Source organism: Lagenorhynchus albirostris, chromosome 5, assembly GCF_949774975.1.
Source record: "Lagenorhynchus albirostris chromosome 5, mLagAlb1.1, whole genome shotgun sequence".
Lineage (NCBI taxonomy): Eukaryota > Metazoa > Chordata > Mammalia > Artiodactyla > Delphinidae > Lagenorhynchus > Lagenorhynchus albirostris.
In genome coordinates this window covers 119,967,540-119,983,126 of record NC_083099.1, presented here as the reverse complement: position 1 = coordinate 119,983,126, position 15,587 = coordinate 119,967,540, and the positions used below count along the sequence as shown (strand labels likewise).

Genomic DNA, 15,587 nt, shown 5'->3' with positions numbered 1-15,587 from the left:
ACAAAATGAGGAATTTTAAATTATTCCAAATACAGGTGAACAAACAACAGTGATTTCCCCCACCCCCATTCTAAAGCATGTTACAAAAAGACAACCTATTTTATACTTTTGTGCCATGAAGACCCCAATCTTCAGTGATGGTGCCTGGCAGGGCTCAGCTCCAACTATTGGCTGGGATATGTAGAATGGCCTGGTCCCTCTTTCCCCAACTGGCTTCTTCCAAGCATGGCAACTGGGGCCCAGAAAGAACCATTCCAAGAGGTAAAGGCAGAAACTGCAGATCTCTTAAGGCCCAACCTCAGACACTACACAACATCACTTCTGCTGCATCCTGTTGGTGAAAACAAGTCACATAACCAACTTAGAATCAAGGGGAATAACCTTTCAGTGGAAAGCGTGACAAAGAATTCATGTTCATCTTCACCGCAATGTGAGGAACCCCCTAGAAACTCCTGGAAATATTTGAAGAGCACTTTATATGAGGTCAATGACTTACATTGGAAAGAGGAAGCAAAAGTCTGTGGAACTGGATTATTAGTGTTACTGTAAACCTACCTGTAGCTAGTAAAGCCTAGGAAAATTCAAATAAAGCAGGGCTACTTCTAACACACCTTTCCAGTCAGTTGCTTTACCCAAACTATACAAATAAAGTACGCATAACACCCCAAGTGCCCACTACATATGTCTCGGTACCCATCCTCAGCACCATACTCTCAGCCCAGAACCTGTCAGCAAAGCACCTGACACTTTTTTTCCTTGCTGACTTTACGGCTACCTATGGTCTTTACCTCATTCCTTTCACGCACTACCTTAAGAGACTGCATTAACTCCATTCTTCCTGACCAAGTGGAAAAACCACCTTGAGTACTGAATGTGTTCTATTCCTTTGGTCTTTTACTTCTTGGATTTTGAGCCCTTTCCAGTTACTCTACCTTGGGTCACCCAGGAAAAGCATGCTCATTTTACCTTCCTCCTTCTTGCCTTTCATTCCTTCTTTATCGGTCAGAGTCTTTGTTACATGCAACAGAAAAAAGCTCTTGTTGACTTAAATATTAAAAAAAAAATTAAAGCGTATGTTGCAGCCCTTAACAGCTAGAAAGATATATTGAATCTCTAGAAAGGTTGGGGGAAAAGCAGGTATGGAAAAGACAGGAATAAAAGATGTAAAGCAGCAGCCAGAACCATAGCCAAAATTATGCCACAAAGTCAATCCCCTAAAATCTTAATGCCAACCTTGGACACTTGATGTCATTCCTGGAGCGCTGCCACAGATGCTCCTGGAAACTTGATTTTCTTGCTACTGCTGCTGCAGCTCATCACTACCAAATGGAATCTCCACTCCTTTCACTTGCTTGAGTCATTAATTACCCATGCAGATTTCTTTTGGGGTGTGATGGGAATGTTCTGGAATTAGTTAGTGTCAATGGTTATACAACTCTGTGACTGTATGAGAGACGACTGAAGTGTATACTTTAAAGGGGTGAATTTTTAAAAATAAATAATTACCCATACAATCCCATGGTGACTGCAAACAAGCCTACATCACATGTTCCCATTCTAGCTGGAAGAATGGCTAGACCGCTAAGTATCCAACTCTCAGATTCTGTAAAGGGAGGAAGTGACACTCTGTTGTCTACCAACACTCATGAGGCAAGAGATTCCCAAATATAAGAAGGAGAATTAAGATGATTTCCAGGGGAAAAAACCAAATAATTAGTATAATTCATCCCTTAGACTGCACAATATCCACATGAGACCTTCTTCAAATTTTTCAGGTTTAAAAAATGCTGCCACATAATTAATACCATAACTATCGCCTATATGCTGAAAACACCTATAGCCTTTATTTAAGGAGGGACGATCCAAATTTTAATCAACATCCATTAAATCCTGGATCTCTTGCAACTATAGGTCTGCCATGATCCTATTTCAATATTCTGTGACATGTGTACTAAACTGAATTGAACAACCACCAAACTACCTGATATAAAAGTGACAGAAAGAAAAAGGAAATAAAAGGAAACACACATGTATATACACATACATAACACACATACATACATACACCCCAATATGGCAAAGAAGAAAATGTAGGAGAAAACTACAATCTTATCTCTATAGCTATTCATAAAGGTGTTTTTATTTTTATGACTCCCTCCTTATAATTTTTTCCCATCAGCTAGCCAGTTAGTTTTCCCAGTAGACTAATCAAATTCTAATTTATAAAAGGCTCTGTTGGAATAGCATTAAATTAGACCACTTGCCAAGGAAGTACTAGAGAGCAGCCAAAATATTAGGTGAGTTCTATTCAGAGACTTCCCATCCTTTAATGTATATCACATATGTTATTACCCTTGATGGTGAAGATCAATCATAAGAGCCAGCTTCATAGCCCTCCTTTTTGAATGATAATTCAGTGGCTTGAGGAGTCCAAAATGGCTAGGCAGAAGTTTTATCTTCTAATTCAACATAGAACTTGCTGTGTCCCTGGTAGAAACATTTCTCCCTTGAGTACAAACACCTCTGCACTAGTAGAGTATAGTGTTTTAGGGACAGGAAATATTTCTAGCCATAATCAGATGTCACTGAGAACATGCCGCTCCCAATTCCATCCACTAGTTCCTCTAGTCATGAGTGACACGACACCCTGTATTAGCTGCTGGTTAAGAGTATCAATGCATCCTAGAGGACAATATCCTAAATATGCAACTGTGACCTCTTAGCAGACATGATAATCATTTAACCATTCCCCCATCCTTAAAGGTCAACAGCTAGTAGATCGTGGGGTATATGGTAAAGTCCATGAATCTGATGGGCAACTGCCCAGTAAATTGAGTTCCTTGGTCAGGAGCAAGATTGTGTGCAAACTTCATGATGTTGTAAAAGGAAATCAGTAAGTTCATGGTTTGGCAAATGCATGAAAAGCAGGGCAAGCAAATTTCAGTGCAGAGTAACTAACTATTCTACACAGTAGAAGTGTCTAAAATAATCAACCTATGATTATATTTCTACTTTAGGGTCATATTTTCCACATGCTTATCAATAGTTTTCTCCACTAGGGGCCTTCTGAGGAGCTTTTGTGTGGAATAAAATAGTCTTACATCCAAATACATATTCATTATACATTTCACTTCCTTTTTAATTCTTCTTTTAATTTCCTTAACTTCACCAACAAACTATTAGCCATGGCCCAGGAAACAATATAGCTACTCAGATCAGGCCATCTCTCTGTCCAGGCGATACGGACATGGAGTGTTTTGCTCCAGGTTCTGCCCAGTGGGAAGATTTTCTTTTCCATTTTCCTTCAAAGCAAACTGTGAAGTCAGCTATTATACTGCAACAGTACACTTCCATAATGCTAGGCCCACTTTTCCTAGCAACTCTTCATGAGGCTAAAAGATGGAAATTGAGGGAAGGATGGCATTGCAGCAAAACAAACACATCCAAGTCACTTGCACAATTTGTTTTTCATGTCCTGCTGTGGCCTAGTACTATTAACACAAAGTTTATAAGTCCCTTTTTTTTCTGAGATGTGCCTTTACCCTCTGTTACTTATGTGTCTTTTCAAGACTAAAGCAGAATGTATCTTATATTTTCTGCTTTTGGGGTAGAGGAAGAAAGGTTATCCAGACCAATAGCTGCATACCAGTAGCTAGGTGCTCTATTTATTTGCTCCCATTAATAGGCCACATCTGGAAACTGCAGCTGCTATAGGAGTAACCATCTGATTAAGCTTCCAGCAATTCACTACCATTCTCAAAGTTCATATCCAACCCCTGTAAGCAATAGGCAAGCTGGCAGATTAAAAGGAAATGTGAAGAACTCATTACCCCTGTTTCTTTCAAGACCAAAAATGGCACTGATATTTGTATTTCCCTTAGATGTACTATAGATGTACTATTTATTAGGGAGGCAGAGCTCCAGAAATTTCCACTTAGTCCTCTTTAGCATAACAGCTCTTGTTCTCTAGGGCAGGAAATAGAAGAGTGGATTCTGCCTATTGCTAAGCATATCCTGAGTGCAGAAAAATAGGGTGGGGTCAAGGTCTCACAGGGCCTGGCATATGGCAGATGAACCAAGATTCCATTTGTGTTCTGACTCTCAGGGTGTCCTGGGTCCCCAGAAATTAGAATTAACACAGATCTAGTAACAGCAACAACAACAAAAAACTTTTGAAGTCTTTGTATAGCCCTTTTGCCTGTGCCAACCAAGGACCTTTGAGCTACCTGGTAAATGACCAAGGACCCTTGAAAAAGGCTAGGAGTCAGAGACTCTGTTTGTACTATCATGTTATCGAAGGTTGTACCCTCAAAGGTGCTATTTTTTATTCAAGGTCTCTGGGTGTGTGAACTAACTTAGGTCTGGAAATTGAACATAGATCTATGACTGTCAAAAGATGAATCAAGTTAGATTTCTGTTCACCAGACCTGGAAATTTTCCAGTTATACAAATCAAATACGAAATCATGAGATATGACAGAATTGTTGTTTTAAGCCACTTGGTTTCTTGACAGTATTTTACACAGCAATAGATAACCAGAAAAGACATTAAATAAATTGATTGGTTCCTTTAGCTAACATGTATTCAAATCAGGAGTCAAACTCATATTGTCTTAACACCCCCTAATTTCATAGTGCCTCCAGTGAGAGACTAGGATATTTATACTGTGAAACTATTTTTTAAGTAGACAAAATGTCAAAGTCTTTTTGTTCTTTTAATATCTGATTTTTGTATAAAAGCTTATAGCTTAAAAAATGTCACACTTTCTCATATCTTTCATTCTTAAAACCATACATTGAAATAAATCTTATTGTTTCTATTTTATAAAAGAAAAGGCTACAAACAATGAAACTGTGTCTCCAATCTGGGTTCTCTGACTCCAAAAGGGACACTCTTACCATTAAATTAAAATACTTTTTCATCTATTCCATACTTAGTCCTTTACAATGAAATTTTTAAAGACAAAATAATCTATCTTCAGCTTGAATTCCAGTGGAGGACTTAGTGTTATTGCTACCTTCATGCCAAAATAAAACTTCAGGATGAGAAAGCAGAAATGTATGCCAAGGAAATTAATATTGTTACCTTCAGTTCTAATTCTGGCTTTAAGTTTTATAGTATCCCATTTACTATAGTTGTTCCTTCCTGCACTAAATAGTTCTATCTTGCTACTCAGACAAGAAATCCAGAAAGTGTTTCTATCAGCAAAATGATCATTAGCCCCCTTAACTGCTAAAGTGATGTAGCTCATGGCAGTGGGCATTGATATTAAGTTCCATCCTTTCCAATTAAAATATTATATTCCTCTTCCCGATCATTCTTTAGACCTTAGCTGATCTCTTATGTTCATTTTTATGACCAATCCTACTTGCCTAAAAACTATGAAATCAATAAACGAGTTAGACAATTTTAAAAAGCAATAGGTATTTCTTTAGAGCTTCAAAATATATACCTTGCACTTTTTTTAGTGAGTTTTTCTAAACATCCATTTTTAAAGATATCATTAGTCAATTTAAAACCTTCTCAAAATTGAGCAAAAGAACACATTCTATATAAACTAGAATAAAAATAATCTTCCATTTACACTTTTATTCATATAGATGATGGAATAGTAGATGTTGCCTACTTCCCCCTCAAGTCCCACCTCATAACATTGATGTAGCTAACATATACTCAGTTTCCTCGTACAGTTAAAATCCAGCCAAAACTTACATTCAGTGTGCAGTGCACTATACAGGAACTTACTGTGAAGAGCAGTTCTAGAAAATATTCAGGTAAAGGAACATCAGGCAGAATCCTGAAATGAAAAAAAAAAAAGTGTTGGGCATTACTTTAGGTGATTGACAAGGATAAAAATCAAGAAGCTGTAAAGAATAATCTCCCTAGAATGGGAAGGTCTGTTTGATTGAAGGAAAGTTTTACCCTAAGAGTATAGACTAGGGAGATGAGAGCAGACATAAAATGCAAGTTACAAAGCAGCTATCCATCTCCTGTGATACTGAGCTTACACTCAAATATCTCTTTATCCTGGCAAGATTTGCTGAATTGTATAATATTCATCAGTATTAATTCTTGGACCTGAGTAATCAACACTCATCTTTAACTGGAAATTTTCTCTTTCAATTTTCATTCTTTTTTATCCTTATTAAGTTTTGGACAACTTTATCTGCTTCAATTAGATATATACTTTTCAAAACCGATTTGGACAATGACCAAGCAAATATAGATTTCATTACAGAAACCAAAGGCGGATTTTTCTCATTTTTCAAAGACTGCTACACAGTAATTTCATTAATGCTCCTAACCTTGGATGGGAAACTTTCTTATACCCTCACAAACATAGACATCAGCAAAAAATTTGTGGTAAATGGAAACAGACAATGGTGTTGAAAAATATAGCTATTGGCTTCATTTTTTATCTTCCTGTTTTTCAGTATTGACATATTTTCTATTGTTAGGATGACGTATTTCAAATGCAGGTCAGGCATCCTTTTAACCACAAAAATATTCAAATATATACCTTCCAGCTTCTTGGGTATTAACAGGAAATCCCTACATTTAGTACTGAAAAAAATCCTAAAACTGACTATAGGATAGGAATGAGAAAATAGAAAAAAAAAAAAAAATAGAGGCAGGGTGAAAATTAAGACACCATGGGGATTCTCATTAAGAAAAACAAAACAATTTTAAAACTAGAATAAAGATTGTATTGTTTTAAACCTACACAAAAAATGCGTAGCCACCTCTAATCCAATATCCTCAATTTACTACTGAGTAAACAGAGGTCTTAAAACACTCATTAACTTGCCGGAAGTTACAAAATTGGAGTAAAAATCTTAAGACCACTACTTCTTTTTTTTTTTAAGGCATATGAACTATTTTATTCCATTTTATTTGTAATGGTATTATACATGAGTATTATTAGTCCCACTATATAGGTGAGTCTTAAAGGGGAGAGAGTACATGGCAGCAGTTGTAAAGATGGCAACTCCTCATTCTTTTTTTTGTTTGTTTGTTTTTTAACATCTTTATTGGAGTATAATTGCTTTACGATGTTAAGTTTCTGCTGTATAACAAAGTGAATCAGCTATATGTATACATATATCCCCATAACCCCTCCCTCTTGCATATCCCTCCCACCCTCCCTATCCCACCCTTCTAGGTGGTCACAAAGCACTGAGCTGATCTCCCTGTGCTATGTGGCTGCTTCCCACTAGCTATCTATTTTACACTTGTTAGTGTATATATGTCCAGGCCACTCTCTCACTTTGTCCCAGGTTACCCTTCCTGCCCCCCCGCCGTATCCTCAAGTCCATTCTCTAGTAGGTCTGCGTCTTTATTCCCGACTTGCCCCTAGGTTCTTCAGACCATTTTCTCTTTTTTTTTTTAGATTCCATATATATGTGTTAGCATACGGTATTTGTTTTTCTCTTTCTGACTTACTTCACTCTGTATGACAGTCTCTAGGTCCATCCACGTCTCTGCAAATGGCACAATTTCATTTCTTTTTATGGCTAAGTAATATTCCATTGTATATATGTACCACATCTTTTTTATCCATTCCTCTGTTGATGGACATTTAGGTTGCTTCCATGTCCTAGCTATTGTAAATAGTGCTGCAATGAACACAGGGGTGCATGTAGCTTTTTGAATTACAGTTTTCTCCAGGTATATGCCCAGGAGTGGGATTGCTGGGTCATATGGTAGCTCAATATCAAAACAAAAACAAACAAACAACCCAATCAAAAAATGGGCAGAAGACTTAAATAGACATTTCACCAAAGAAGACATACAGATTGCCAACAAACACATGAAAAGATGCTCAACATCACTAATTATTAGAGAAATGCAAATCAAAACTACAATGACGTATCACCTCACACCAGTCAGAATGGTCATCATCAAAAAATCTAGGGGGCTTCCGGGAAAATGGAGGAAGAGGAAGACGTGGAGATCACCTTCCTCCCCACAGATACACCAGAAATACATCTACACGTGGAACAACTCCTACAGAACACCTACTGAACACTGGCAGAAGACCTCAGACTTCCTAAAAGGCAAGAAACCTCCCACGTACCGGGGTAGGGCAAAAGAAAAACGAATAAACAGAGACAAAAGAATAGGGACGGGACCTGCACCAGTGGGAGGGAGCTGTGAAGGAGGAAAGGTTTCCACACACTAGGAAGCCCCTTTGCAGGTGGAGACTGCGGGTGGCGGAGGGGGAAAGCTTCGGAGCCCCGGAGCAGAGCACAGCAACAGGGGTATGGAGGGCAAAGCAGAGAGATTCCCGCACAGAGGATCAGGGTCGACCGGCACTCACCAGCCTGAGTGGCTTGTCTGCTCACCCGTCGAGGCGGGCGGGGCTGAGAGTTGAGGCTCGGGCTTCGGTCGAAGCGCGGGGAGAGAACTGGGGTTGGCGGCATGAACACAGCCTGCAGGGGGTTAGTGCACCACGACTAGCCGGGAGGGAGTCCGGGGAAAAGTCTGGACCTGCCGAAGAGGCAAGAGACTTTTTCTTCCCTCTTTGTTTCCTGGTGCGCGAGGAGAGGGGATTAAGAGCGCTGCTTAAAGGAGCTCCAGAGACGGGCGTGAGCCGAGGCTAAAATCATGGGCCCCAGAGACCGGCATGAGACGCTAAGGCTGCTGCTGCCGCCACCAAGAAGCCTGTGTGCGAGCACAGGTCACTAACCTCCTGCCAGGGAGCCTGTGCAGCCCGCCACTGCCAAGGTCCCGGGATCCAGGGACAACTTCCCCGAGAGAATGCATGGCGCGCCTCAGGCTGGTGCAACGTCATGCCGGCCTCTGCTGCCGCAGGCTCGCCCCGCACTCTGTGCCCCTCCCTCACCCCGGCCTGAGTGAGCCAGAGCCCCTGAATCAGCGGCTCCTTTAACCCCATCCTGCCTGAGCGAAGAACAGACATCCTCCAGTGACCTACACACAGAGGTGGGGCCAAATACAAAGCTGAGTCCCTGGCAGCTGTGAGAACAAAGAAGAGAAAGGGAAATCTCTCCCAGCAGCCTCAGAAGCAGCAGATTAAAGCTCCACAGTCAACTTGATGTACCTTGCATCTGTGGAATACATGAATAGACAATGAATCATCCCAAATTAAGGAGGTGGACTTTGAGAGAAAGATTTATGATTTTTTTCCCCTTTTCCTCTTTTTGTGAGTATGTATGTGTATGCTTCTGTGTGAGATTCTGTCTGTATAGCTTTGCTTCCACCATTTGTCCTAGGGTTCTATCCGTCCGATTTTTTTTGTTTGTTTTTTTCTCTTAATTTTTTTTTATTTTAATAACTGTATTATATTTTATCTTACTTTATTTTATTTTATCTCCTTTCTTTTTTTCCTTCCTTCCCTCCTCCCTCCCTCCCTCCCTCCTTTCTTTCGTTCTTTCTTTCTTTCTCTCTTTCTTTCTACTTCTACTAATTCTTTCTTTCTACTTTTTCTCCCTTTTATTCTGAGCCGTGTGGATGAAAGGCTCTTGGTGCTGCAGCCAGGAGTCAGTGCTGTGCCTCTGAGGTGGGAGAGCCAAATTCAGGACACTGATCCACAAGAGACCTCCCAGCTCCACGTAATATCAAACAGTGAAAATATCCCAGAGATCTCCATCTCAACACCAGCACCCAGCTTCACTCAATGACCAGCAAGCTACAGTGTGGACATTCTATGCCAAACAACTACCAAGACAGGAACACAACCCCACCCATTGGCAGAGAGGCTGCCTAAAATCATAAGTCCACAGACATCCCAAAACACACCACCAGACGTGGACCTGCCCACCACAAAGACAAGATCCAGCCTCATCCACCAGAACACAGGCACTAGTCCCCTCCACCAGGAAGCCTACACAACCCAATGAACCAACCTTAGCCACTGGGGACAGACACCAAAAACAATGGGAACTGTGAACCTGCAGCCTGCAAAAAGGAGACCCAAAACACAGTAAGATAAGCAAAATGAGAAGACAAAAAAACACACAACAGATGAAGGAGCAAGATAAAAACCCACCAGATGTGACAAATGAAGAGGAAATAGGCAGTCTACCTGAAAAAGAATTCAGAATAATGACAGCAAAGATGATCCAAAATCTTGGAAATAGAATAGACAAAATGCAAGAAACATTTAACAAGGACATAGAAGAACTAAAGATGAAACAAGCAATGATGAACAACACAATAAATGAAATTAAAAATACTCTAGATGGGATCAATAGCAGAATAACTGAGGCAGAAGAATGGATAAGTGACCTGGAAGATAAAATAGTGGAAATAACTACTGCAGAGCAGAATAAAGAAAAAAGAATGAAAAGAACTGAGGACAGTCTCAGAGAACTCTGGGACAACATTAAACACAGCAACATTTGAATTATAGGGGTTCCAGAAGAAGAAGAGAAAAAGAAAGGGACTGAGAAAATATTTGAAGAGATTATAGTTGAAAACTTCCCTAATATGGGAAAGGAAATAGTTAATCAAGTCCAGGAAGCACAGAGAGTCCCATACAGGATATATCCAAGGCACATATTAATCAAACTGTCAAAAATTAAATACAAAGAAAACATATTAAAAGCAGCAAGAGAAAAACAACAAATAACACACAAGGGAATCCCCATAAGGTTAACAGCTGAGCTTTCAGCAGAAACTCTGCAAGCCAGAAGGGACTGGCAGGACATATTTAAAGTGATGAAGGAGAAAAACCTGCAACCAAGATTACTCCACCCAGCAAGGATCTCATTCAGATTTGATGGAGAAATTAAAACCTTTACAGAGAAGCAAAAGCTGAGAGAGTTCAGCACCACCAAACCAGCTTTACAACAAATGCTAAAGGAACTTCTATAGGCAAGAAACACAAGAGAAGGAAAAGACCTACAATAACGAACCCAAAACAATTAAGAAAATGGGAATAGGAACATACATATCGATAATTACCTTAAATGTAAATGGACTAAATGTTCCCACCAAAAGACACAGATTGGCTGAATGGATACAAAAACAAGACCCATATATTTGCTGTCTACAAGAGGCCCACTTCAGACCTAGAGACACATACAGACTGAAAGTGAGGGGATGGAAAAAGATATTCCATGCAAATGGAAACCAAAAGAAAGCTGGAGTAGCAATTCTCATATCAGACAAAACAGACTTTAAAATAAAGACTATTAGAAGAGACAAAGAAGGACACTACATAATGATCAAGGGATCGATCCAAGAAGAAGATATAACAATTGTAAATATTTATGCTCCCAACATAGGAGCACCTCAATACATAAGGCAAGTACTAACAGCCATAAAAGGGGAAATCAACAGTAACACATTCATAGTAGGGGACTTTAACACCCCACTTTCACCAATGGACAGATCATCCAAAATGAAAATAAATAAGGAAACACAAGCTTTAAATGATACATTAAACAAGATGGACTTCATTGATATTTATAGGACATTCCATCCAAAAACAACAGAATACACATTTTTCTCAAGTGCTCATGGAACCTTCTCCAGGATAGATCATATCTTGGGTCACAAATCAAGCCTTGGTAAATTTAAGAAAATTGAAACTGTATCAAGTATCTTTTCCAACCACAACGCTATGAGACTAGATATCAATTACAGGAAAAGATCTGTAAAAAATACAAACACATGGAGGCTAAACAATACACTACTTAATAAGGAAGTGATCACTGAAGAAATCAAAGAGGAAATAAAAAAATACCTAGAAACAAATGACAATGGAGACACAACGACCCAATACCTATGGGATGCAGCAAAAGCAGTTCTAAGACCGAAGTTTATAGCAATACAATCCTACCTTAAGAAACAGGAAACATCTCAAATAAACAACCTAACCTTTCATCTAAAGCAATTAGAGAAAGAAGAACAAAAAAACCCCAAAGTTAGCAGAAGGAAAGAAATCATAAAAATCATATCAGAAATAAATGAAAAAGAAATGAAGGAAACGATAGCAAAGATCAATAAAACTAAAAGCTGGTTCTTTGAGAAGATAAACAAAATTGATAAACCATTAGCCAGACTCATCAAGAAAAAAGGGAGAGGGAGAAGACTGAAATCAATAGAATTAGAAATGAAAAAGGAGAAGTAACAACTGACACTGCAGAAATACAAAAGATCATGAGAGATTACTACAAGAAATTCTATGCCAATAAACTGGACAACCTGGAAGAAATGGACAAATTCTTAGAAATGCACAACCTGCCAAGACTGAATCAGGAAGAAACAGAAAATATGAACAGACCAATAACAAGCACTGAAATTGAAACTGTGATTAAAAATCCATCAACAAACAAAAGCCCAGGACCAGATGGCTTCACAGGCGAATTCTATCAAACATTTAGAGAAGAGCTAACACCTATCCTTCTCAAACTCTTGTAAAATATAGCAGAGGGAGGAACACTCCCAAACCCATTCTACGAGGCCACCATCACCCTGATACCAAAACCAGAGAAGGATGTCACAAAGAAAGAAAACTACAGGCCAATATCACTGATGAACATAGATGCAAAAATCCTCAACAAAATCCTAGCAAACAGAATCCAACAGCACATTAAAAGGATCATACACCAAGATCAAGTGGGGTTTATCCCAGGAATGCAAGGATTCTTCAATATACGCAAATCAATCAACGTGATACACCATATTAACAAATTGAAGGAGAAAAAACATATGATCATCTCAATAGATGCAGAGAAAACTTTCGACAAGTTCAACACCCATTTATGATAAAAACCCTGCAGAAAGTAGGCATAGAGGGAACTCACCTCAACGTAATAAAGGCCATATATGACAAACCCACAGCCAACATTGCCTTCAGTGGTGAAAAACTGAAAGCATTTCCACTAAGATCAGGAACAAGACAAGGTTGCCCACTCTTACCACTCTTATTCAACATAGTTTTGGAAGTTTTAGCTACAGCAATCAGAGAAGAAAAGGAAATAAACTGATTTCAAATTTGAAAAGAAGAAGTAAAGCTGTGACTGTTTGCAGATGACATGATACTATACATAGAGAATCCTAAAGATGCTACCAGAAAACTACTAGAGCTAATCAATGAATTTGGTAAAGTAGCAGGATACAAAATGAATGCACAGAAATCTCTGGCATTCCTATACACTAATGATGAAAAATCTGAAGTGAAATCAAGAAAACACTCCCATTTACCATTGCAACAAAAAGAATAAAATATCTAGGAATAAACCTACCTAAGGAGACAAAAGTCCTGTATGCAGAAAATTATAAGACACTGATGAAAGAAATTAAAGATGATACAAATAGATGGAGAGATATACCATGTTCTTGGATTGGAAGAATCAACATTGTGAAAATGACTCTACTACCCAAAGCAATCTACAGATTCAATGCAATCTGTATCAAACTACCACTGGCATTTTTCACAGAACTAGATCAAAAACTTTCACAATTTGTATGGAAACACAAAAGACCCCAAATAGCCAGAGCAATCTTGAGAACGGAAAACGGAGCTGGAGGAATCAGGCTCCCTGACTTCAGACTATACTAGAAAGCTACAGTAATCAAGACAGTATGGTACTGGCACAGAAACAGAAATATAGATCAATGGAACAGGATAGAAAGCCCAGAGATAAACCCACACACATATGGTCACCTTATCTTTGATAAAGGAGGCAGGAATGTACAGTGGAGAAAGGACAGCCTCTTCAATAAGTGGTGCTGGGAAAAATGGACAGGTACATGTAAAAGTATGAGATTAGATCACTCCCTAATACCATACACAAAAATAGGCTCAAAATGGATTAAAGACCTAAATGTAAGGGCAGAAACTATAAAACTCTTAGAGGAAAACATAGGCAGAACACTCTATGACATAAATCACAGCAAGATCCTTTTTGACCCACCTCCTAGAGAAATGGAAATAAAAACAAAAATAAACAAATGGGACCTAATGAAACTTCAAAGCTTTTGCACAGCAAAGGAAACCCATAAACAAGACCAAAAGACAACCCTCAGAATGGGAGAAAATATTTGCAAATGAAGCAACTGACAAAGGATTAATCTCCAAAATTTATAAGCAGCTCATGCAGAAAAATAACAAATAAACAAACAACCCAATCCAAAAATGGGCAGAAGACCTAAATAGACATTTCTCCAAAGAAGATATACAGACTGCCAACAAACACATGAAAGAATGCTCAACATCACTAATCATTAGAGAAATGCAAATCAAAACTACTATGAGATGTCATCTCACACCTGTCAGAATGGGCATCATCAAAAAATCTAGAAACAATAAATGCTGGAGAGGGTGTGGAGAAAAGGGAACCCTCCTGCACTGTTGGTGGGAATGTAAATTGATACAGCCACTGTGGAGAACAGTATGGAGGTTCCTTAAAAAACTACAAGTAGAACTACCATATGACCCAGTAATCCCACTACTGGGCATATACCCTGAGAAAACCATAATTCAAAAAGAGTCATGTACCAAAATGTTCATTGCAGCTCTATTTACATTAGCCCAGTGATGGAAACAACCTAAGTGTCCATTATTGGATGAATGGATAAAGAAGATGTGGCACATATATACAATGGAATATTACTCAGCCATAAAAAGAAACGAAATTGAGCTATTTGTAATGAGGTGGATAGACCTAGAGTCTGTCATACAGAGTGAAGTAAGTCAGAAAGAGAAAGACAAATACCGTATGCTAACACATATATATGGAATTTAAGAAAAAAATAATGTCATGAAGAACCTAGGGGTAAGACAGGAATAAAGACACAGATCTATTAGAGAACAGACTTGAGGATATGGGGAGGGGGAAGGGTAAGCTAGGACAAAGCGAGAGAGAGGCATGGACATATATATACTATCAAACGTAAGGTAGATAGCTAGTGGGAAGCAGCCACATAGCACAGGGAGATCAGCTCGGTGCTTTGTGACCGCCTGGAGGGGTGGGATAGGGAGGGTGGGAGGGAGGGAAACGCAAGAGGGAAGAGATATGGGAACATATGTATATGTATAACTGATTCACTTTGTTATAAAGCAGAAACTAACACACCATTGTAAAGCAATTATACTCCAATAAAGATGTAAAATAAATAAATAAATAAATAAATAAATAAATAAATAAATAAATAAAAGCTACCAGGTGATTATCATGTTTAACCAGGTTTGAGAAATGCTGAATTAGACACACTTATTGGCCAGGTAGAAAAAGTCCCATAATTGAAGTCACGTGAGACCCAGACATGCTTGCCAGTTGTATTTGCCCATTGCAAGTAACTTGTGCAAGTCCTAATTTTCTTACTTACAAGACAGTAATGGTAATACCTGTAGGTTGTTGTGCGTTTTCTAAAACAAAAAAAATCTACCCACAGAAAATGCTGCAGAGAATGTGAAGAAAAGGGAACCCTCTTGCACTGTTGGTGGAAATGTAAATTGATACAGCCCCTATGGAGAACAGTATGGTGGTTCCTTAAAACCCTAAAAGTAGAACTACCATATGACCCACCAATCCCACTCCTGGGCATATACCCTGTTTTTTGTTTGTTTGTTGGTTTGCGGTATGCAGGCCTCTCACTGTTGTGGCCTCTCCTGC

The 15,587-nt window shown here is 38.9% G+C and overlaps 1 protein-coding gene across 1 annotated transcript in view; it reads right to left on the bottom strand.

Moving 5' to 3' along the window:
• CHODL (chondrolectin) overlaps positions 1 to 15,587 on the bottom strand; it is a 198,083-nt gene that overhangs the window by 165,436 nt on the left and 17,060 nt on the right. Inside the window, exon 2 of the mRNA XM_060150776.1 lies at positions 5,746 to 5,797. The gene's annotated coding sequence lies outside the window, so the exon portion shown is untranslated. The remainder of the gene's footprint in view (positions 1 to 5,745; positions 5,798 to 15,587) is intronic.